The sequence below is a fragment of the Protopterus annectens genome, chromosome 7.part0 (assembly GCF_019279795.1).
Source record: "Protopterus annectens isolate FY-2018-M chromosome 7.part0, PAN1.0, whole genome shotgun sequence".
Classification (NCBI taxonomy): Eukaryota; Metazoa; Chordata; order Ceratodontiformes; family Protopteridae; genus Protopterus; species Protopterus annectens.
In genome coordinates, this window is record NC_056739.1 from 1,349,261,235 (window position 1) to 1,349,286,731 (window position 25,497).

The window sequence follows — 25,497 nt, forward strand, 5'->3', positions numbered from 1 at the left end:
TCTTTAGCTATGTCAAGAATCTAAGTGGCAATTCTCAGATCTGCTCAGAGTTAGTGCAGAATGGCACAAAATACACTGAACTGACTGATATAGCCAACATCCTGGCAGACAGATTCAGTGCAAACTTCACCCTCCATTCACCCCCAAAAGGGCCCATAACTATACCAGAAGAATGTAGTGCCCCTGAAATCACAGATACTCAGGATAAAACAGCTCTCTCCAAAGCCAAAAACACAGCATCAATGGGACCGGATGGTGTCCAAGGCTGCGTCCTACATGAGCTGAAAGATGAACTAACCCCTCACCTAAACACACTGTTTAAACTTAGCCTTGCCACAGGCTATGTGCCCACAGAGTGGCACACAGCAACAGTTATTCCAATCCACAAAGGTGGAGCTACAATGGACTCCTGGAACTATCGCCCTATAAGCCTGACTAGCTTGGTCTGCAAAGCTATGGAGTGCATCATCATGGATCTCATTAACAGAGACATTGGAAACCTCCAAACACTGGACCCTACCCAGTTCGGCTTTGTTAAGGGCGGATCATGCCTCCTAAACCTGGTGGACTTCTTTGAGACAGTTACCAAGGCTATAGACAAGGGAAAGGTGGTCCACACAGCCTACCCCACTCAGGTATTATAGACAAGCTCACCAGCCTGAACATAAACCTCTATGTCATGAGATGGGCTGCCAACTGGCTCATGGACAAAACCCACATGGTAAGAGTTGCGGGAGCTAGGTCTGACTTTAAACCGGTTACAAGTGACATTCCTCAGGGCTCAATCCTAGGACCCCTCCTGTTCTGCATATAATTTTCAGAGGTACAGGCAAGCACAGGAGGACTATGGCTGACCAAGTTCACAGATGACTGCAAACTTGGGGCTATAATTGATTCACCGGCTGACACAGACATCCTCCAAAAGGTTCTCACTTAGACAGATACCTGGTGTCAAAACCATGGCCTCTTGCTAAATGCCAAAAAGTGCATAGTCATCCCCTTTGGAAAAAACAAAGTACCCACAAACTACCACATAGGTGGTAGCCCCTAAATACAGAAGACGTAATAAGGGATCTGGGAACCCAAGTAGATTGTAACCTCTCCTTTGATAATCACATTGCCAAAGTGGTTAGAAAATCCTTCTATGTGGCCCACCTAATCACAAAATGGTTTGCATCCAGATCGAAAGAGGTCATTGGGCCCCTCTATGCATCACTGATCAGACCCATCACAGAGTATAATGCCCCATTTGGGATGTACCTTACAAGACACCTGCAACAACTGGAAATACCACAGACGTACCTCACCAAGAGGATCACTGGCTTCAAGCAGATGCCCTATGCAGCTCGACTGAAGAAACTCCAGCTGTACTCGGTTGCATACCGCCTACTCAGAGGTGATCTCTGCCTGACATACAAGGCTATGTCCAACCCAGAATTGATGGACATGCTTCACCTAAAGAAAACCATGTCCCCTCAAGCCACACGCTCCAGGGATCTAAACCTCACCACAACAATAAATAGGACATGCTGGAGGGATAGATTCCTGTCCCAGCGACTTCCCATGCTCTGGAACAAGATTCCAATCAACATTAGGCAGAGCTCCTTGCTAACCCTCTTCAAAAGAAACCTTGATGAGTGGATGGGAAACAGAAAGTTTACCCCAGGGATCACTTCAATGGCTCTGCTGGACAGAGGCACAGGGAACTAATCTAAGGGGGCGGTGAAAGCCAACACATTCCGGCTAGGCTTATAAATGCCTTTGGGCAGATAGCCTAGTACCTACCTATGAACCTATGAACCTATAACGCACACACTTAGGTCACTCCACATCAGGTACAAATATGACTGTGTCATTGTCCATGTTGGTGTGAATGATCTGAGCTGTACCTCCCTGGACTAAATGAAAAAAGACATAGAGGAGCTCTCAGATCTTGTAGACCAGGCAGGTATGACCCTAGCTCTGAGTAGCATCCTACCATCACCCAGAATGGTACCACAGTACAAGCAGAAAATGATTGACTTCAACAATTGGCTGCTTGGGATGCAATGATTGACAGACCTCGATGCTTCACCAGAGATGCCCTGCACCTGTCACCCCAGGGATTCTGGATACTGGACAAGGCTCTTGCCACCCCTATAGTGCCTATTTTAGGCAATGTCCTGAAGACATAATTACCACAATAACAGCTACAAGCAAATTAAATCTGAGGGTTATGCTACTCAATGTTAGAAGTCTACATCTCAAAATGCACTCGCTCGAAACACTCCTTAAAATGGAGAACATCGACATCTGTGCAGTGATCGAGACCTGGTTCAAGGCTCCAGAGAGCACCCCAGCACTACCAGGCTATAATTTATACCACACTTTCGACCCCTAAACCTGGACTGAAGCACTAAAGGTGGTGGTGTCTCCATATTCATAAAGGATACGCATCAGAGGTACTTCAGGTACAACTAACACTGGGTAAAACTGCAATCTAGGTTGTAGCCTACTATAGATCCCCCACCATGTCCCAAGACTCCCACTCCACATTCCTAAACACACTGGAAAATATTAGGGTACAACCCGATACCCTTATATTCGGAGACTTTAACTACCCCTCCATTAACTGGGAAAATTACTCGTGTACCAACACACTTGCTCAACGTTTTCTGGAATTCATTAATTCCAATGCCCTGGACCAACTCATTCTTACCCCCACCAGGGGTAGAAACATCCTTGACCTGGTCATTACTAACATGGACGACCATTGCTCTACAACAGTAATCAACTCCTACCTAGTCAGATCTGATCACAAGCTAATCACCATGGATATCCACATCCCACCCTCACCACCCCCCCCAAAGGAAACCACAGTAAAAAACTTCTCCAAAGCCAATTTTGGGCTTCTAAAAACAGAGGTGGCTAACTTCATGACATCCATGCAAATGGAAAATAGGTGCATGACTGCTGAATCATACACCAATGTACTGTATGAACACATACACAAGTGCATGGAACGGGCCATACCAAACAGAACCAAGACGCTCTCCTCCAAAAAAAGGAAGCCAATCTGGTGGTTCCCCACCATAAACAAACTCTACAACAGAAGGAAAAAACTGTTGCAGAAAAAGGTGAATCCCCAAGACTGGAAAAATTCCCGTGTTAACCTCAGCAAAAAACTGAGATCCATTATCAAATCCTCTAAAGCTAGCTAAGAAAACAAAATTCTGCAGATTCTAAAGACAACCACAAGGCATTCTATAGTTATGTCAAAAATCTACATGGCAATACTCAGATCTGCTCCGAGTTACAGCACAATAGCAATACATATACAGAACCAATAGATATTGCCAACATATTGGCCAACAGGTTCAGTGCAATCTTTACCCCCCTTTCATCCCCTTAAAGAGCCTACCAAGATACTTGAGGAATGCCAAGTCCCTATTATCACAGCTACACAGGTAAAAACAGCACTGTCCAAAGCCAAGAATACAGCTTCCATGGGACCTGATAATATCCCTAGCTGTGTTCTACATGAATTACAAAGTGAACTGGCACCACCCCTGAGTACCCTGTTCAATCACAGCCTCATTTCAGGCTTTGTTCCTACCGAATGGCGCACTGCTATGGTCATCCCACTCCACAAAGGGGGAGTGACTACAGACCCTGGGAACTACCGCCCCATTAGTCTGATGAGTCTTCTATGTAAGGCTATGGAGCACATCATCATGGACCTTATAAATAAGGACATAGGAAATCTTCAAACTCTGGACCCCACGCAGTTTGGGTTTGAGAAAGGTAGATCATGCCTGCTCAGCCCAATAGATTTCTTCGAGTCTGTCACCAGAGCTGGGATAAGGGCAAGGTAGTTCACACAGCCTACCTAGATCTTGTCAAGAAGTTCGACACCATCCCTCACTCAGGAATCATAGATAGACTCACTAAACTAGGCATAAACTCCTATGTCATAAGATGGGTTGCCAACTGGCTCACTGATAGAACCCACACAGTGAAAGTAGCGGACTCCAAATCTGACTACCAACCAGTTACAAGTGGTGTCCCACAGGGATCGGTCCTAGGTCCTCTCCTGATTGACATCTACCTCTCTGAAGTTCAAGCCAACACAAAGGAAATCTGGCTAACCAAGTTTGCAGATGATTGCAAACTGGGAGCCATTATTGATTCTCCAACTGATGTAGACATTCTACAAAAAGGCCTCACTAACACCAATGACTGATGCCAGAATCATGGTCTTAAACTCAATGCCAAAAAGTGCATTGTCATTCCCTTTGGGAAAAATTCTGTGCCCATGAACTACCACATAGATGGTAGTCCACTAAACACCGAAGGTCTGATAAGAGACCTGGGAATACAGGTTGACAGAAACCACTCCTTTTATAACCACATTGACACTGTAGTCAGAAAGTCCTTCTATGTGGCACATCTCATTACAAAAGGTTTCTCATCTAGGAAGAAAGAGATCATAATCCCTCTCTACTCATCCCTCATTAGACCTATTATAGAATACAATGCCCCATTTGATATGTACCTCACTAGACACCTACAACAACTGGAAAGGCCACAAAAATACCTCACTAAGAGGATCTTAGGCCTTAGACACATGCCCTATATGGACAGACTCAAAAAACTCCAGCTATACTCTGTCTCTTCTCGCCTACATAGAGATGATCTCTGCTTGACCTACAAAGCCATGTCGGACCCAAAGCTGCTAGATATGCTACACCTAAAGAAATGCCAATCCCTCCATGCCACACAGTCCAGGGACCTAAACCTCATTACCACAATAAACAGAACATGCTGCAGGGACAGGTTCCTAACTCAGGGACTTCCCATACTCTGGAACTTCCCATTCACCTCAAGCAGAGCACTTCACTGGCTCTCTTTAAAAGAAATCTTGACGAGTGGATGGGCAATAGGAAGTTCACCCCGGGGATCACTTCAGTGGCCTTGCTTGACAGGGGCACTGGGAACTAACTTTGGGCAGCATGATGGCAGGAAATCTTCTTGGGCTAGGCTTATATAGGCTCCAGGGCTGTTAGCCTAGTACACATTTCTTGTAGCCTGTCTCTTTAAAGATACACTCAGGTGCATATCATCAGTAGAATTAAGTAAATTATTTTTCTGGATGAAGGAAACTTCATCTTCTAAGAAATCAAATGTTTTTCCTCTCTGGCAAGAATAATCTTAGTTTTGCAGGGTAGATTACGTGAGTTTTTATTCCGTCTTTCTTCAGTGATTTTAACAGAGGAATACAAGCTTTTCTTTCTGAAACCACCAGAGAGGAATAGTCATTGTCAAATCTAATGAAAGCATCACCAAGTTTTATGGGTGAGGTAGACCAGGTAGTTTTCAAAACTAGATCCTTGTCTTGAGTAGAAATAAATATGACTATTATAAATATTGGATTCCACCATTCCTTGGTGTCACTACAGTCAAAGATCTATGAGCTCTCTCTATGCCAAATTGAAAGGGCTTAAGGAAGGTTTAATGTTTTAGGGATCCAAGTGGATAAGATGTTTACCAAGTTATCACCTTCTAGTTGCTCAGAGACTCCATAAATCCAGATGTTGTTCTTCCTCGCCCTATTCTCCAGGTCATCAAATTTTTCCAAGAACTTGTTGTTTTGTAGAAGAATATAATCAATGTTATGTTCTCCTTCTGTAAGTCTGCTGTTTATGTCAGTGGCAAATTCCTCCATAGCAGATATCTGGAATTTCTGTTGTTTCACTACCTCCTTAATTAATTCAATCTGCTTTGTACAATCTTCTTTTATTTTGTCAACTTTGTAGGCCAGTTTATCTAGTTTTAAGCATATGTCTTATATACTACAAAGAAGAGAGTGTAACTCTTTCTTCACTGAATTTTCTTGTGAAACTACTTTAGAGTGGTTCATCTTCCTTTGGTAAGTCTTTATCTTGAAATTTTTACAGGAAAATATTTGAATGCAACAATTTTTCCATCAAAATATCCCAATAATTTTCCAACATTATGTTCCACCTTATTTGAAGGATTTTTGATGAAAATGGCAATTTATTTCTGTCAAAAATGTATAGAAGCAGAGCAAAATGCCTGTGTTGCTAACTGCTTGCCATCTTGGCCACACACACACACACACACACACACACACACACACACACACACACACACACACACACACACACACACCCCATACAAAGTATTCCTTCTCCATATAGGGGGAGCGACTACAGACCCTGGGAATTATTGTCCCATTAGCCTGACGAGTCTAATATGTAAGGCTATGGAGCACATCATAATGGACCTAATTAACAAGGATATAGGAATCTCCAAACTCTAGATCCCACTCAGTTTGGTTTTGTGAAATGTAGATCATGCCTGCTGAAACTGATTGACTTCTTTGAGTCAGTCACCAGAGTTGTGGATGAGGGCAAGGCAGTTCATACAGCCTACCTCAATCTGGCCAAGGCCTTTGATACCATTCCCCACTCAGGAATTATTGATAAACTCACAAAACTAGGCATCAACCCCTATATCACTAGGTGGGTTGAAAATTCGCTCACAGAGAGAACCCACAGTGTGAAAGTAGCAGATTCCAAGTCAGACTGCTGACCAGTCACAAGTGGAGTCCCACAGGGATTGATCCTGAGTCCTCTCCTGTTTAGCATCTACTTCTCAGAAGTCCAGACCAACATGTAGGGACTCTGGCTGACCAAGTTCATAGACGACTGCAAGCTGGGAGCCACTATCAACTCCCCAAGTGATGTAGACATCCTACAGAAAGGCCTCACTGAGACCAATGACTGGTGTCAAAACCATGGCCTTAAACTTAATGCCAAAAAATGCGTCATCATCCCCTTTGGGAAAAACTCAGTTCCCACTAATTACCACATGGATGGGAGCCCACTGAACACTGAAGGTGTTATAAGAGATCTGAGGACACAGGTTGACAGCAACCTTTCCTTCGACCACCACATTGCCACTGTGGTCAGAAAGTTCTTCTATGTGGCACATCTCATTACCAAGGGTTTTGTATCCAGGAAGAAAGAGGTCATCATCTCTCTCTACTCTTCCCTCATTAGACCAATCATCGAGTATAATGCCCCATTTGGCATGTAAGTCACTAGACACATGCAACAGTAGGAAAGGCCACAAATGTACCTCACAAAGAGGATCCTAGGCCTTAAGCACATGTCCTACATGGATAGACTAAAAAAACTCCAGCTATTCTCTGCCTCATATCGTCTACTAAGAGGCGATCTCTGCTTGACTTACAAAGCCATGTCTGACCCAGCTCTGTTAGAAATGCTACATCTAAAGAAATCCCAATCCCACCACAACACATGCTCCAGAGACCTCAACTTCATTACCACAATCAACAGAACATGCTGGAGGGACAGGTTCATAACCCAGAGACTGCCCATGCTCTGGAATAGACTTCCCATACATGTCAAGCAGAGCACCTCACTGGCCCTTTTCAAGAGAAATCTTGATGAGTGGATGGGAAATAGAAAGTTCCCCCAGGGATCACTCCAGTGGCTCTACTTGATAGAGGCACTGGGAAATAATGTTGGGGGGCACGATGCCAGGGCACTTCTATGGACTAGGCTTGTAAAGGCTCCAGGGCTATTAGCCTAGTACACACCTATGAACCTATAAGAAAGAAATAAGGTGGATTGTAAAGAAGGGAGCATTGTTTCCCCCAGATTGAACAACTAGTTATGAATGTCAAAGTTTAAATAGCAAGTGATAGCACTGTTTTTTTCTCTTTTTATATTTCTGACCAGTGGTGTTTATGTATGTTTATCATGTTTATCATGTGACTTATATATGAACTGTTACATAACCCTGCTAAGATGTAACATGTTCAGACTTATTTTTGTACTGAAGAAGTTGCGGTCAGCAGTGAAACCAGTTTACAACTGGTGTACTGGATGTCATTTTAGCCATTCAATATAAGAATGTATTCCTTCAGCTTAAGGACTGCTTCTTTGTAGATTTTATATAAAAATGTTTACATAAAATTTTGCAACTCATTTCCTGTTCTTGAAGTTCTGACATAAGTTGTTTTAACATAATAATAGCTCTCAACAGAATCGGGGACGAATCCAGAAAAAATCAGGGACAATCAAAGACACTTTTAAAATATTAGTTCTATTAACCAAATTAGAGAATATTAATTAATATATATTTCCTGAAATAAAATAAGTATTCAGCTCTTAATTACTGTAATTATTTATTAAGTATAATTCACCACCTTTTGTCCAAATAGCACCAGTGTTATGAGGGATTAAGAGGGACAGAGGTAAAATCTGAGTCAAAATCAGGGACATCCCAGAAAATCAGGGACAATTGAGAAGCATGTGGTAAGGATGTAGGTGCTGCTATTTCCTCATAATTAAATGTAAATATATATTAAATAGCTACTGCCATTTGCTATATTACTGGTGTTTTATGATTTGTGTACTGCATCTTGTTTTCATTTGGTTTTTGCCAGTGTCAATGCTGTCATTCATTCATTGGCTCTTAGATACATAGGTTCTTACTAAGCTTACACCTAGGGAGACCACTGGGAAGCTCAGTCACATCATCTAGTGTTGGTGAGAGGCTAACAATGTCCCCCATTAGGTATATTTTTTCCCACATATCTTAGGAGAAATTCTGTCCTTACCCATTCAGTTGCTAGGAAAGATCTGTGCTTGATATGTGAGTGCAGTCTGCTCCAGAAAAGGAGAATATGTTACGTTAGATACATGTTACCCCAGCTGGTATTGCTAATGTGGTATTATAGGGTCAGGTCTCTAGAGTGGATGTTTGCTTTACACCTAGTTCTATTTGGAGGAAGGACTTCAAAGATTGCTAGATCATTTACAGCATAGAAGCCTGTATGTCACTGAGTAAAGGAAAGGGATTTTTAGTCTATGAAAGTAGATAAAGGTAACTTGAGATTTTTTTTGGTCAGGAAGCACTGAGGTTTCTTGAGTTGAAGTAGGTGCTTAACTAGGTACATGGTAAAGAGTACAGATGGTGCAGTGGTGCAGCGGTGGCATTATTGCCTCACAGCAAGAGGTTTTCTTGGCTGGGATGCCTTCTGTGCAGAGTCTGCATGTCCTCCCTGCATTTGTGTGGGTTTCCTCCATCATTACAAAGACATGCATTTGGAGCATTTCTCCCCTGGCCTCCACTGAAAATTAGCTCATTCAAAGTCGTACTTTCCTGGTTAACAAATGTTAAAAAAGAATACATTTTATTAATTGATGGTCCTAATAAGGGATGAAGTAAGTGAGATTCTAACATTTTTGGACCTTGAGGAGAAGGTTAAGGATTGATTAGAAACTGGACTTGACATTGGGATAGGGGATAACACCACTGGAAAAACAGTGTTTAATGTGACTATTTGGTAAAAAAGAGTGGTGAAGCTGGTCCTTTAGCCTTTCAGCAAGGAATGTGGGAATCAGGGGTAGTTTCAGTGTGCAGCACCACACAAAGCACTCGGGCTGAAATCTGAAAATGAGGGTATTTCAGACGCTGTCAGTTTACAAAACAACACAGAATTTTTCTGCAAGCTGAGTTGTGTCAATCTGCACCTGCAATGTAGCCTTGACTGACTTATAACAAGGACATAAATGGTGTGTTTATACTTTTTTCACATAAACAAATAACTGTGAAATTAAAAACATTAAATGGAATCCATAGATAATTCAATATCTAAAACACTTGTTAAGCAATGGGACACAACAAATCAACAGGGTCAGCCTATCACAACAAGGGTTTCCAGTTGAATCCTGCAGGGCTCTCTTCTGAGGAGACTTCTTTTGAACTATTGTTTTCAGATATAAGAGTAGGAAATGGGCTACAAATAACTAGATACACTGATGACTGTAAAGTGGATAACAACAGAAGATGCTGAAGATCTCCAAAGATGGTCTACATAAATAATGACTTCACATTTAATGCTACTAAATATAACATCATGAGACTTTGTAAAAAAGAATGCAAATTATAATTACAAAACAAAGAGTAAAATCATAAAAAGTGACAACATAATTAAAGCTCTAGAGGAAAATGGGAGACAACGGTCTAAACTTTGACCAATATGTATCTACCAAAGTCAAGAATTAGCATATTCTGTAGCCCCTCAAATTCTAAAAGGCACTTCAGGGAGATCAGAGTACCCTTTTAAATTTCTCCAATCTGACCAATTACTAAATGCAGTGTTGTATAAAGTAGACTTCAAAACAATCCACCTAAAAAAAAAATTGAAAAGGTGCAATTCCTTACTAAACCATCATACCCAGGCATTCAGAAAGAGCCTCACTGCCAGTAGTACGAACAGCCAAAAGGGACTGTTTCCACAATCACAGAAAATAAAATCCAGAAGCATGCTAGTTGCAATAAGTAAAGACCTCATTACTGGTTAATTTTCATGTCTCTGAATCACCCATAATTACAGGGAGTACAGATCAGCATTTCCTGCAGTAAGCACATCTGGTGTACCATGCATCACAGTGGCACAAGCATCACCCCCTCCAATTATTCTCCTGTACACATTCAAATACACTTGTGCACACAAAGCTAGATACCTTTTACCTGTTCTTGAGTTGACAGAACATCCTTGACATATTTTCTTAGATTTTGACCCCACCCTTGTAAATCTTACAGTCAGTTAATAATGCCAGACATTAGTTTCTTTCTTCTTATTGTTTATAAAGTGCATCATGATGACAAAAGTGTTCCACCACTGACTTTTTAATTAAATCCAAGTAATAGTTTAAAACTGACCCTGATTTTACAGAATGTTCCTAATGCTGCCTCTTATATGTGTCTTGTCCCATGCATAATTCATGGACCACTGCAGCCACTGAATAATGCCAGACATTAGACTTTCATATTTCTAACAGTGTAAAAATACACTATACCGCAAACCTTCCTCAATTAGCATCATGAGGTTAAGGGCCTGCCTTGATAAGTGGCTTTCTGTGCCAAGGGTCAAGGTTCAAAGCTTCCCTTTTACTTTAACTCATTTTTTTCAAAGTCTTAAGGTCATATGTTAACAGTATACATATTGGTGCAGAGAACTAACACTCTGCTCAGAAGCCATGCTGTGTGCTGAAGGCACAAGCTTCAAACCTTTTCCACCCTTTCATTTTTAAAGACTGAAGGTAACATATAAGAGTATCACTGCTTCCTAGTGCCAGTGTGGAGGAGTAAAGCTCTGTACAGAGCTGTTTGTGACTTTTGAGAGTAAAGAGTTTGAATTATCTTTAAGTGCCTTTAGGGCACAATATCCCTAGTGATCTACTGCCCCCCCCACCCCCACCCCACATCTTTCATGCTGTTAAACTTGCTCTTTTAGAATTTAAGTGCCTTTATGGCTTGATATAACGAGTATACCTAGGGTCTAGTGTTCCATCCACAGTACTGCAAAACTTGCTCTTTTAATCTTAAATGTCTTTAGGGCATGGCATAAATGGTATCCCTGGCTAGTGTATAGTGTTCCAACCTCCACATTACTTTTGGATTTGCCCCTTAGTCTAGAGGAGTGTGGAAGTATGACAGCCCTCCACACATACATACACACACACACACACACACACACACACACACACACACACACACACACACACACACACACACACACCTTCCCTACCTATCCTGTAACTAACTCCTCTACTGTGACCACCCAGGTAAACATACAAACACATACACATGAACCAGAGGTCAATTATCCCTTTGCATTCATTCATACACTTGGGGAATACAGCACACAGATACACACACACATACACACACACACACACACACACACACACACACACACACACACACACACACACACACAATACTTTGCTGCATAACTCCCTGGCACTTACCTCAAATGTGATCTCACCCACTGAAAGCAATGAGCAAATGTGAGCTTTAGGCTATGTTCATTAACATGGCCAGCCAAAGTAACGTGCGTTTGTCTGAGTAAATGTCTTACTGCAGGCATTTCTGGAGAGAGAGAGAGCACATGGCTAATAAGAATAGGCCACTCCCCCGGAATGCCTCACTGGTATTTGCAGTGGACCATAGAGATAGCCCACCACATTGCTGCACCTCTGTGTGGTACAGCACTGTGGTAAGGCTGTCTCTGAATTGAAAATGGTTACCATGAGGGGTAAAAAGGACTTACCCCTCACAGTAACCTTTCTGATTCCCACTATGGAATTGTAAAACTTGAACTATTCAGAAAGTCTTCAAAAACTATCATTATGTTCTACTTCATATAGGTTACTAAGAAATGACCTATGCTTGGTTTACACAGTAATGTCTTATCTGATTCAAAGTTTATACTAGAAAGGCATCACTGGGGAATATAGCACTGGGACATGGATACTTATACTAAAACTACATAGCAGTAGTAAAAACTAACAGCCGCATTATACAGTGCCTTCCAGACTTATGGAGTAAGGGTCATCCTACAGTCAGAAGTTAGTCACTAACTTTCTGCAAAACTAATTTTGATATGAAGTAGAACATATCAGCAAGGAGTTATAATAGTAAAGGTTGTAGGTTGCAAGCTTGATGGCTGAATTGATGAACACACGAATGTGTCAGCTCTATACCTTGCATTCTGCTGTACATCCAATTATGAAACAACCATTTCCTTGAATGGTGTTCAACTGACAGATTTAATTATCAATAACTGAAAAAATGGCCTAAACAAGAGTCTAACCTTCTCCCCAGACCACCTCATTTATGGACTATAAGGGTACGATACACTGCAGTTAATTCAGTACTACTGAAATAAATCTTTTCCTGTTGTATAAACTGACTTTCACCCAGAAGATCAGCAATGTAAGTTGTCAGTATCACCACCATCTTTACATGTGTACTTGTGAGTGTGAGACTCATGAATGCACAACACAGCATTTGTCATTATTGGTACATTAGCCTATATTTAAGCAAAAAATCTACAGGGTAGAGATGCAGGGTATATAAAGATTTATCCATGGTTGGTGAGGTTTGCTCACAAGGGCAAAGCCTAACAGATTAAACACAGTCAACCATGGGTAAATCCTGATATACTCACAAACAGGAATGGATTATTGCTGTTATACAATTACATTATTTAAGAAAGAATTTGCTTACCTTTCATAAATCATGTATTTGTATAAGGGCACTCCAGTCTTCTTCTGCATCATCTTCCCCATACTGATGTACTACACATCAGAATTAGACATACATTCCCACATCTGGACAGTACATCAGTGCAATGCAGGAGAAGCAAGAGAGAAAAGAACATTTTTGTGGCTTTTTTAACTATTAAAAAGTAGAGAATTATAAAGGAACAAATCAAACACATTAGGAAAATCATGTTTCTGTTTGTTTAGTTTTGCAGGGCATATTTGATTTTTCTTACATTTTGCGCTGTCACTCAGCATATGCCAATAAAAAGTCTGGCTGCTCAAATGTGCTTCAGTGGCCAGACTTGCTTTTCTATTGGTATAGCCTCGATTTATAATGGGCTGGTTAGGCTCTCCAATCAGCATGCACATTTTTGAATAGCAATGAGCGTTTATTGTATAATCTGCCATAAGAAGCAGTGGACAGATGTGTGCTTATCCTACATAGTAAAAACTAGCCACCTGTGTGGAAGGATTTGGTATAATGTGTCCAGTTATGTGTTTAAATACAACTATTTATTCATAGGCACATAGACCTCTGATACAAGGATGTTTTTGAATTCAGCTTCAGGCTTCTCAAGTCTGATGAAAACAGTAGTGGTAGAAGTCAAGTGAAATAACCTGCAAATCTTCCTTCATTCAAAGCCAGGTTGGGTATAGACTGTAACATAGTACTGTCCACTGTGTACGATGCTCAAAACTAAGACAAGAACAGGGACTATCTGCATCAAGGGTACAGCTATTCATTTAGCAGCATACAGAGAATAGCATACATTATCTGTATGTTTGCCTACATCAAACAGCTAGTACAGAGAAAACTACAACAGCAACTTTTCAAGACCCTCAGCAGTTTCTGTACTGAAAACTCAATATACTAATGCTAGAGTTTCAGTATTGTGCAGCCTAATATATTAATGATAATTCATACAGGATAGAAAAGTAGGCTCCAGCATAGGAATTCATAGTCTAATAAAACACTGCTCTTAACACTGTTTAAATATCTTTTATTAATGAGCTGTAAAAATGAGCATAATAACATTAGATTCCTGGAGAGCTTTTGAAAAAATAAACTGTGAATGATGTGCAAAATTTGCAGAGTATCACAGTATGTGTTACACAGTTGTTATTACAATAAAAAGATTTTCTTCTCCAAATAATGAAGACACACTGCCTTCATAAGGTCTCCCTTATTTGCATATCTGTTAATTTAAGGCATCACATAATGCTCCTGTATTGCCTTGAGACAAGCTGCCAGGTGTTTGTAGAGTTCATTCATCTACCGAACATGAAGTAATTTGATAAAGATTGTTTTTATGGGTTTAGAAATGAACTACCACCCAGGGCCACTTATTATTGCAGGTCGAAATAAGTGCCTTTTTACTGCACTTCTCATTTCTAATCTACTGTAGCTTAGTTGTTTGTTTGTTTTTTTTTTTTACTTAAAATATTATAGTTCAGCCAGGAAACTTAACTGTGAAAATAAATAAATGACTTGATCTGCAATGTATTCATGCATTGCAAAAAAGTAGCAATTCTCAGCAGTTTAGTGAAAAAGTACAAACAGCACTGGTGGGACTTTTTAACATTACTTTAAGATACTATAACTGTGTTAAAAATACAGAAATATGCATTAATGGATCACTTTGACTGTAGCTCCATTAAATATGCATTTCTCAAAAAGATCACAAAAGCAAGCACACTTCATATTTCACACATTTCATATCTCATAAATTTATATGACAGAAAACAGTTTATATGCCAAACTATTCCAATTTCTGCAGGTCTGCAAGAGTGTATTTGCGTGTGTGTCTGAGTTTGTGTTCATATTAATTGTTGTACATGATGTCTCAAAAGGATTTTGGAATTAAAAACCTATATTACAAGAAATAATGCATTTGGTTATAATGTGTATGCCTTTGTATAGCACTAGTGATTTCAGATGCTATATTATAATTCCTTGCATCTTACAAACAACACTGCAAAGAAATAACCATAAAACTATTATTAGCATAAGTTTAACAAAGTTTAGAAAGACAGTACATAAACACATTTTCAGTTTGATTTCTTAAGCCACAGTGAAGCTATTTTAATTATTTAATAATAAACTGTTATTTTCAAGATTAGTAGCTACCAGCCACATATTCCTTCTTGAAATCCAAGCTGAGTTTAGATTACAGCTAAGATAACAATATGAGGATAAATTACCAAACACTCCTCAATTTCTTTGCTCAAGTATTCTGGACAAAACCAAAACTAATGGGGAAAGGCCCAAAATCAGTGAATCTTTTAAGTATTGCTCTAATTCACTTAAAAGGTTGATGGAATAGCAGGACTTCTATCAACATACATTTTCTGAATGACAAGAAGAATGAAACTCTTGATGTTTGATATTATTGACTTACTGTAATCCTCATTATTTTGTCAGAGAATCAAAAAAACTCCTGAGGGGACAATGCAAAAATATAAGGCAAAATCAGGGACATTCTGCAAAAAAAAATGGACATTTAAGAGGTATAGGTACCAGTATAAGCTTCATGGTTACAGAGATAACTGAGTCAGATAGCATTGTTAAACATTCACAGAGTTAATTTCAAATGTCTGAGTCATCATATTCACTCTCTTTATTAATAAACTCGCAAACAGGTTTCAAATTGGCCTTCTAGGATGGCAAAAGTCTAAATCTTAAGAAACCAGAAGATGAATATAGTTAGATTGCACTGATGTTTAACATGGTAAGGAAGAATTCCATACACTTCATTATAAGTTAGTTTTTTCTTAAAACACGAGTATTTCTTCAGTGTTGTTAGCAGCAAAATCAAAATCCATTTCAAGTGTTATTTTGTGGTATAAGTCTATTTTGGCTGTTTGTGTGTCAGGGCCAATTCAATTACAGATATCAGGGCAGTAAAATATGTTGTATTCCTATACATTTTTTCTAATAGGTAATAATACATCACAGCCACTAAAACTCCATGTACTATAAAGAATTACAACTGAGTCTCCAATGATAACTAACTAGTTATGTCTTCTTGATATGAATGCCAAGATTCATCTCTAGAGCTTCACTTTGCTTCATTTTCAAAGTGAATATCTTATTGTCCATCTCTTTAACACACAATATACAGGATTAGGAATGTGTCTTTCTTCATAACCAAGATGTTATGTGCTAAATTTATGAATGTCAAGAAATCAACTTGAAGAATAAATCTCAAGAGGTGAATCTTAATGGGAATTCCAAGATGACTGCACATTGAATAACAGCTTAATTTCAGCTCTCCCAATATGAAAACAGAAACTCAGAACAGAGAACCAGTGAACTCTTTTTTTTTTTTTTGGGGGGGGGGGGTACATTTCAGTTACTGGCTAGTAAGTGCACTGCCTGGATGCCAGCAAAAACGAATTTCAAAGAACCTGAAAGAAAATCAACAACAAAAGGTGAGGAGAAAACACTGACTGGGAAGAATTCTGCAGCTGTTCAGCAAAAAGCAGTGCAAGCTCCATCTCTAGAACAAGACATGACTTCCAGTAACCTAGAGGAAAAAGTAAGTCAAATGTACGCAGAGCTGATTAAAATAAATTAAATACTGATGGAGTATATAAACTCAAATAATAAAGGGCTGGATAAAATGGAAGAAGCTTTAAACAGATATTCAAATGAGGTGATAAAACTGCAAAAAATTGGAGGTTGAAATGAAAAAAAGGTTGGCTGAATATGAGACTGCTCAAGAAGAGATGTTTCAAAAATAGTAGAATTAAAGAACAGAGCATGCAGGAAACCTGATAATTTCTTCTGTACCAGAGAAGCTGCAAGGAACAAACTGTATTAATTTTGCAAAAGTACAAATAAGCAACTGCACTGGTATTCCACAGCATGAGTTGTTAATTGAAAGGGTACAGCATGTGTATGGTCCAAACCCGGCCATGAGAAAGCAACGTAGCCCCTTAATAGTAAATATGCAATCCTACCAGCAGAAGGAGATGATTCTGACAAAAATTTAGCAGAATGACAAATAGTGGGAGACAGTTTATTGGAAATGATTACTTGCTGTATACCAGGCAGAAGAGGAGTAAATTAATTCCACTAAGCAGAGAATGTCGAGAAGCAGGCATGAGATTCAAACTGCTATATCCAGCTATCTTCAGAATATTCTTTCCTGGATGGACAAAATCGTTTTTGATGCAGAACATGCTAAGGAGTTTGTCCAACAAAAAGTGAGCTGTAAAACAGAAGGAGATTCTTTTTCTTGTTCTTCTGGTAATAAAGACCACAGAGAGACTGTACCAGTGATACTTTTCCAGTGTTTCAACAGAAAATGCCTGAGAGACAGAAAAAAGCACAAGACTTGACTAGAAGAACTGAGAGTACATTGGAAAGGAAGCAGAGACTGGAGGAATATGGAGGTAAACAGGAATAAAAACAGCAACTCATAAATTGACAAATACATGAGGGATTATAGAGCATTAATTATGTTTGTGAAACATGACAGAACAAGAAAACCTGGAAATATTTGACTTTTTTTACTTTGCTAAACTTGTAGGGGACTCTAAGGCACAGGGTCTATATTAGAACATCGAAGTTTCAAAACTTAGAATGTTCTAATATGGAACCCTATTCAGCGAAAGCTGAAAATATCGAAGCAACAGAAAACCAAATTTTTCCTAGGGAAAGAATTCGGTTGTCCATTTCTGTCGGTTCGGTATTTTCAGCACTGTGGTGGAAAGTTACAGGTCAGGTTCAGATAAGTGTGCGATTGAGTGCAGGTTAGGGTAGTTAGGGTTAGGGTGCAGGTTAGGTATGTGTGCGATGGTGTGGATGTGAGGGTTAGGGCAGGTTAGGTGTGTTAGGGTTAGGGCACGGGTTAGGTATGTGTGCGATTGTGTGGACGTGAGGGTTAGAGTGGGGTAGGTGATTTAGGGTTAGGGAGCGGGCGAGATGACTGTGTGATAGTGACGGACCTTAGGGTTAGGGTTTGGGTTAAGGTAAGTAGATAGTTAGTGGTGTATGTATAGTTTAATGTAGGGTTAGGTGTAAGATTTTAGGTGTATGTGTGTGGATTGCTGTTTGCTTGGTGTGCTTTTTGTTGTGTGTATGTTCGATGTTTTCAGCTTTCGCTGAATAGGGTTCAATATTAGAGCATTCGAAGTTTTGAAACTTCGATGTTCTAATATAGACCCTAAGGCACATGCCCTACTTCATGTCATTAATGTTTGGAGGAACACTTAGGAAAGAGGAATAGGAAGGAAAGAGTTAACTGCAAGTAAAACAAACTTTTGTTCTTAACAGTAATATTTGCATAGTGAATGATATCTGCATGCTATAAAGTAAAGTTTTCTCAGTTATTTTCAAGAGTAATGGGGATACTAAACCAAACAGGTGCCCCCGTTTTTTTTCTTCCTTTTCCCTTTCTCCTTGTTCAATTTTAAGAAATTGCAGTGTAAAAAAAAGAAGAAAAGTCTGTTCAAAAAAGCATACTACAAGGAAAAAGATGTGCTTATTCTCATTCTTGCATAGGAGAATGACTGGATTAAAGCTCTTGGCTTTATTTAGTAGCATGTTTTAAGATAAAGCAAATAAATAAAAAAGAACATTGAATATAATAAAGTTCTCCTCTAGCAAATAAATAAATAAATGCTTGTAGAAGTAGTCTTGTATCTTGTTCTCATGTCTCAGTGGAGACAATCTGATAAAGAGAAATAAAAATAGAATACTTCTTTTCTTTTAATGGCCTTCTTTCTTGAGGCTAAGAGATGTTGTTTTATAAAAGCACTCAATTGTTTTCTCATTCTGGGATAGTAATAAAGATTAAACAAAACCAGACAGCGCTTAATAAAATTGCAGGCTGTACCATGTGTCTTAGCATGGATAACCTTCCTTTTAAGTTAACCCCAAGACTGTGAGTGTGGCTGACAATTTGGGAGAATTGTTTCTAATAGGAAGGTATAACTTCAATATTTGAAGATGTACATGGTTATGTTTAATATTAAGTTAACAGGTTTTGGGGTATATTGGCAGTGTACTTGTTTTTTTGTTTGAGGACTTTCAATAAAACAAAAGATTTTGTAAGACATGACATAGGCTGAAATGGATATGACAAGAAAAAACTGTATAAAAGGTCAACTTGCCACACATTAGTGTTTGCATGTTACACAAAAGCTGGAGCTAGACACTTAACAAGAAAACTGTTACAAATAAAAGTGGGAATAATAACTTTTTAACATGATGAGTCTTGATATTATCTTTAAATGTTAATGGTCTCACACATATATATATATATATATATATATATATATATATATATATATATATATATATATATATATATATATATATATATATATATATATATATATATACAAAAAGGAAAGTGTAGCTTACTACATTAAAAATGCAGATTGCAAATGACTATGCTACAGAAGACACATTGGAAAGTACCGAACATGCAATTTTAATTAAGAAAGGTTTTCAAGACAGCTATTCAGTGGAATACCTGGGAAAACAGAAAAGAAGAGTACTTATATTAATTGCAAGAGGGAGCTCCCATAGTGTTAAAAGAGAATAAAAAAGATAATAATGGTAGCTATGTAGTACCAAGGGGCTTCTGGCAAGGGAGGACAATTATACTGGCATGTATTTATATTCCACCTAAAACTGCTATGACAACTTAAGAAAATTCTGGAGAAATAATCAGTTTTCAGCAAGAAATATTACTTATGGGTGGTGACTGGAATTTGATTTGCAGCAGGGAATATGTGTCTGAGAGGTTGAGAAAGGAAATATAACAATGGAGGGTAGATTTTTGAAGAAATCTATGAAAATATTTGGAATGGAAGATGTGAATTCAGTATTAGGAGTTCAGAGTGAATTTATATATAATTCCCCAAGATACAAAAACTGATCTAGGCTAGACAGAACTTACAGTTTACAGGAACATGTGCACGAAAATTGTTATATGCAGCAAATAACTATTTTAGATCATGCATCAATAAATAACTAAAATAAAAATACAGGGTAAAGAAAAAAATGAGACACTGGCACTTTCCCACCTATCTGTTGAAAAGAGGAATTTAAGGAATGGGTAGTGGAAATTATTCAGGAGATATTAGAGAAAACAGAAACTTCTTCTGAAAATATAGCTAGGGAGTGGGATAAAATTAAACTGGAGTTAAAAAATAGGGTGGAAATAAAAGAAAGAGAGATATAGTTAAGAAGCAAAAATAACTATTTAGAGAACAGGGTGGAAATAAAAGAAAGAAAGATATAGTTAAGAAGCAACAAGAACTATTTAGAGGGACTGACAAATTTTAAGTATTGCAGTATTGCAGAATAGGGGGCATCTTGCATAACAAGAAGAGAAACAATTGCAGGGTGCTATGCAAAAAATAAAGAATTACCTCAATAATATGCTTTAGTTTAGAAAGATTGCTGTTAAGCAACTGTTTTTTGATAATAATGCCAGAGCACAACAACTTTCAGTGCAATGACTCAGGCAATGGAAAGTAGAAAGGGTTGTTTCCAAGGAGCCTAAAACAAGGAAGATACAAGAGATCCTGTAGAAGTACTAGAAATGTTTCAGAATTTTTATGAAAGTCTGTATAAAGCAGAGAAATATGGATGTCAAGAAGTGGTACAAATGGAAATGTTTATGGAATAATTAAATATGCCAAGGTTAGAGGTAGATAAGGCTAAATTACTAATAGTTAGAATAGGAGCAGATGAAATAAAAATGTGATGTATAACCAATCAACAGGAAAGTCTCCAGGAATAGACTGTATTACTGTGGAAATTTGGAAGCTAGAAAGGAAAAAAATGATAAAGATCTGGAAGGTTTTTTTAACAGTATTTTAACAGAAGAGGAAACACCAACTACCTGGAAGAAAGCAGTGGTGGCTGTAATACCTAAAGAGGGTAAAGGTCCATCAGATCCAGCTTCATACAGGCCTGTTTCAATCCTAAACCATGATTATAAAGTGTTTATTATGTCTATAATGGCTAAAAAATGGCAAAGGTGATGACAAAATTGATAGATATGGATCAATGTGGTTTTGTGGAGGGGAGGCAAACATTTGACAACATTAACAGAACACGGATAATCCAGAGGGAAGCTGAATGTAAGAAAATACCACTGTTGTTGGTGGGTCTTGATGCAGAGAAAGCATTTGACAGAGTATGCTGGGAATGTATGACCAGGGTAATGGAAGCATTTGCATTACCTGCTAAAATTATAAGGTTGATTAGGAGGATACATGAGGGATCAGAGGTAAAAATTAAAGTGGGTGGGGTCCTCGCTGATAATTTCTGCTTGAGCAGAGGAACCAAGCAGGACATGTCCTCTTTATCCTTTGCTATTTGCATTATATTAAAAACCATTGGCAAAGAAAAGATGGGGCTCAGAAATTCAAGTGTATAATTGGTATGGTAGTCAAGAAAAGCTGGCTCTATTTGCAGATATTAGTTTATACCTGATAAAACCAGAAAGTAAATTTCAGTGTTGTGGAAAATTTTAGGTAGTTTCAAAAATTTTTGGGATACAAAATTAATGAAGCTAAACCAAAGGCAATAGCTGTATATTATGTACCCACACGGACATTTGTTCAGAAATATCCAGATTTATGAGGACATTATAAAATGAAGTACTTGTGAGTATGGATTAAAAAGGATTCTGGTGTGGCAGCTAAGGGTATATGAGAAGAGATTAAACAAAAGGTAAACAAAAACTGAGAAATTGGAATTTCTATTATATAGCTATGGATAGCAAGATACAAGCAGTTAAAATGTTTTAGACACTTTAATTTTCTACACAGGTCAGGCATATGTTTATCAACCAGAGGAGAAGGTGGGGATAGTAATTAATAAAGGGCTGAAGGATTTTTATCTAGCAAGGGAAGATGTCAAGAGTCAAGTGGGATAAGCTGATTCTTCCAATTGAACAAGGGAGTTTGGGCTTGCCTGATTTGAAGGAGTATTTCAGAGCTGCACAGTTAAGGCTCTTATAAATATCACAATCAGAAACCTAGAATTCAAAGTGGAAATGGATGATGATGAAACAGGGGTGAAGTGCAAGAAACAAGGGGAGACTAGGATTGTGTTTGCAGATCCTTAAGGAGAATAATAATAACCATGCAGAATATTATATTGCTAAAGCAGCAGAAAGTATGCTAAGAACTAGGCCATCATGGGAAAGGAGAAAGGAGATACTGCAATTAGGGATACAGACAATACACAGGAGGGGGCTGGAATTTATTGGAGAAAACTGGCACAAGAACCAAGGTATTGGGAACAAATAATTAGAGAGGAAAAGGTAGGAGAATTGAAAGAGGCCAAGACTTTATTTGGACTGTAGCATAGAGATTGCCTTCCCTGTCAACGATTGATCAGAGTAAATAGCAAAGAGAAAAAAATAGGGGATCTAGAACAGAAGATGCTGTTAAAAAAGGAATAATTAGTAGAGCATACAAAATATTGCATGATAAGTATAGGACTCAATCAGAGAAGGTTAGAAAGGATTGGGAAGAGAGATTGGATAAGCAATTCATAAAGAAACAATATGTATGTCTCTCAAATATGCAACAAAGTCTAGGATCTTTGCTTGGAAGTGTCTGCATAGGTATTTTTACACTCCAAGTAGACTCCAAAGAAATTTTCCTCAGGTAGACAGCAAATGTTGAAGGTGTGATGAGGAAGAAAGAGATAACTGGGAACATATTTTCTGGCAGTGTAATGAGTTGGCAGACTTTAAACATTCCCTGCAGACTGCTCTGTCAAAGATACTGGGTGACCAACGTGCAACTAAGGAAATGATTGTTTCAGCTATGATACAGAATTATAATTGTCTAAACATAGTAAGACCTTGTTGAGTCTAATTATGGTGGCTGCTGAAAAAGCAATTACTAGAAAATGGAAATCAAAGTCTAAACCAAGTTTATTGGAAGTAGTGACTATAACAACAGAGATAAAACAACTGATCTTTAGAAAAGGGTAGCAAATTGCATAGGAAAAAATGGAGATATGGAGGAAAAATATATGCAGAGAAGGAACGAGGTTTAAATGAAGGCAATATTTGAGTGCACTATGTAATGTTTGACTGACAATGACTGGATGGATTCTAAGTGATGTATAATGTCTGCAACTATAATGATGTCAACATTGTGAAATATAATGTTTGCAACTAAGATTATGTAAAATTGTTTTTTTTTTTCATTTATAGAAATGTATGATTGCCTATGTCATAGGTGATGATAAGTTTCTTATTTAAAAAATAGAGGTGAATCCTGACATTAATTTCAATATATTACAACATCAGTTATGATTGGCAAGACCAAATCACATTTATCTGTCAAGCATGGAGCTTTATTTGTTCCCATGTGCATCAAAAGTTGGAGAAGATACTGCAGTGGCATTAAGTGGTTTACAATTTTGAAAATGCACACTACAGCAACACAAATAGAAACAACCACAGAACAGCAGCAGGAAGCATTCATTTGGACTTTTGGACTTTTTTAAAAGAAAGTCTAATTGAAGAGTTTAACAGCTCCTTTTCATTCTTCTGTGGTGGCCACTAACTACCATTAATGCTTTAATTTAAGACTAGTGCTTAACAGTGGTGAGGGTTGCTTAACAAATACTTGTTAATCATCTTTTTCATGCCAGAAAAGTGCTTAGCCGGAAGTAGGACTATTCGACCTCGGACAATTCGACCCCGGACTGTTAGCCCCTGGACGGTTCGACCCAAATGCATTTCTATACAATTTCATGTATAAATTTATATGTATTTTATATGTGATTTTTTTTAGTGGACAGTATGACCCCGGACTATTTGACCCCAGACTGTTTGACCCCAAATATATTCTAGTAAGTGCTTTATCATTATGTTATTATTTAATCAATTATTCAATAATAACACTGTTAATTTTTAATTTTGAATATCTATATATATATATATATATATATATATATATATAAATATATATAAATAGATATATATATATATATATATATATATATATATATATATATTTTTTTTTTTTTACTTTAATATTTTTATTTAATTTAATTATTACATTGGTTAGTATAAATATAACACATAAACTTCTAACATATAATAACTAGTGTCATGTTTTAACATATTATGACTAGTGTTACTTTATAACATACTTTCTAACATATATTTTAAAATAAATTAAACACATTTTTTATTTTATATTATGTTGATATTTTAATCAATCTATTATGTATTATAAATAAATTGTTTAAAATTAAATTAAATCAATATGATGATGGGTTGAATATTTTAAGAAAGATTTTGCACACTGATGCACACACATACACACACACACACATGCACACACACACACACACACACACACACACACACACACATATATATATATATATATATATATATATATATATATATATATGTGTGTGTCTACTTTACATGGTTAACTCTTCAGAAAGTCAAATTTCATATGTCCGAGACCATATAATCGACTTCCGAAAAGCTGACCATGTAAAATAAATGCATAACATACACCAAACACTTACCTTTTAACTGTTAGCAGGGGAGCAAGCCCCCTGCACCCCTCATAGGGGGATCTGCCCTCCACACCCCCCCGTAACTTAAATATACCAACTCCGAGATCGCACTACAGTGCGGAAGAGGAAATGTTCCCATTCCACACTGTACGGAGATAGCGGTTCCTCATGGTCGGCTTTTTGAAAGTCGATCATATGGTCTAGGCCATATGAAAGTCGAATTTATGAAAATATGACCATGTAAAGGGGCCCTATATATATATATATATATATATATATATATATATATGATTTATTTTAATAGAAAAATAATTGCCAGTGTACCTCAAATTTATTTTTGTTCAAAGACCGATATGCAATTATTATTTAAATGTGTGGTGTTGGGAGAAAAATTTCTAATTCTCCTTCAAGTAAGTACATACATGTGTAGTGTTGTTTGGTTGATGACTTTTCATTTTCTGGTCAGTAAAGGAGTCACAGCTACAAGAATTTATAGAATATTTCTGTTTTACAACAGTTTCCTAACTAATCCGGATGTTCGCAGCATTATCTAGTCCGGAGTTTCTGTTAATTGATTTGTTGCATATATGTGTTTTTACACTTTTATTTTAGGTTATATTTGTAGGGATACTTTATTTTGTAATGCCTTAATTGTATTTTTATTGTTAATTTTATTTATTTTTATACAATGTTAATTTTACCTTTATACAGTAATTCCGGACTAGTTAGTGTTGTGAACTTACGAATGTTATTGCTACTGCTTATTTCCTTCTTGTTTTTGCAGTTATTGTTTTTTTCCATATAATTCAACTA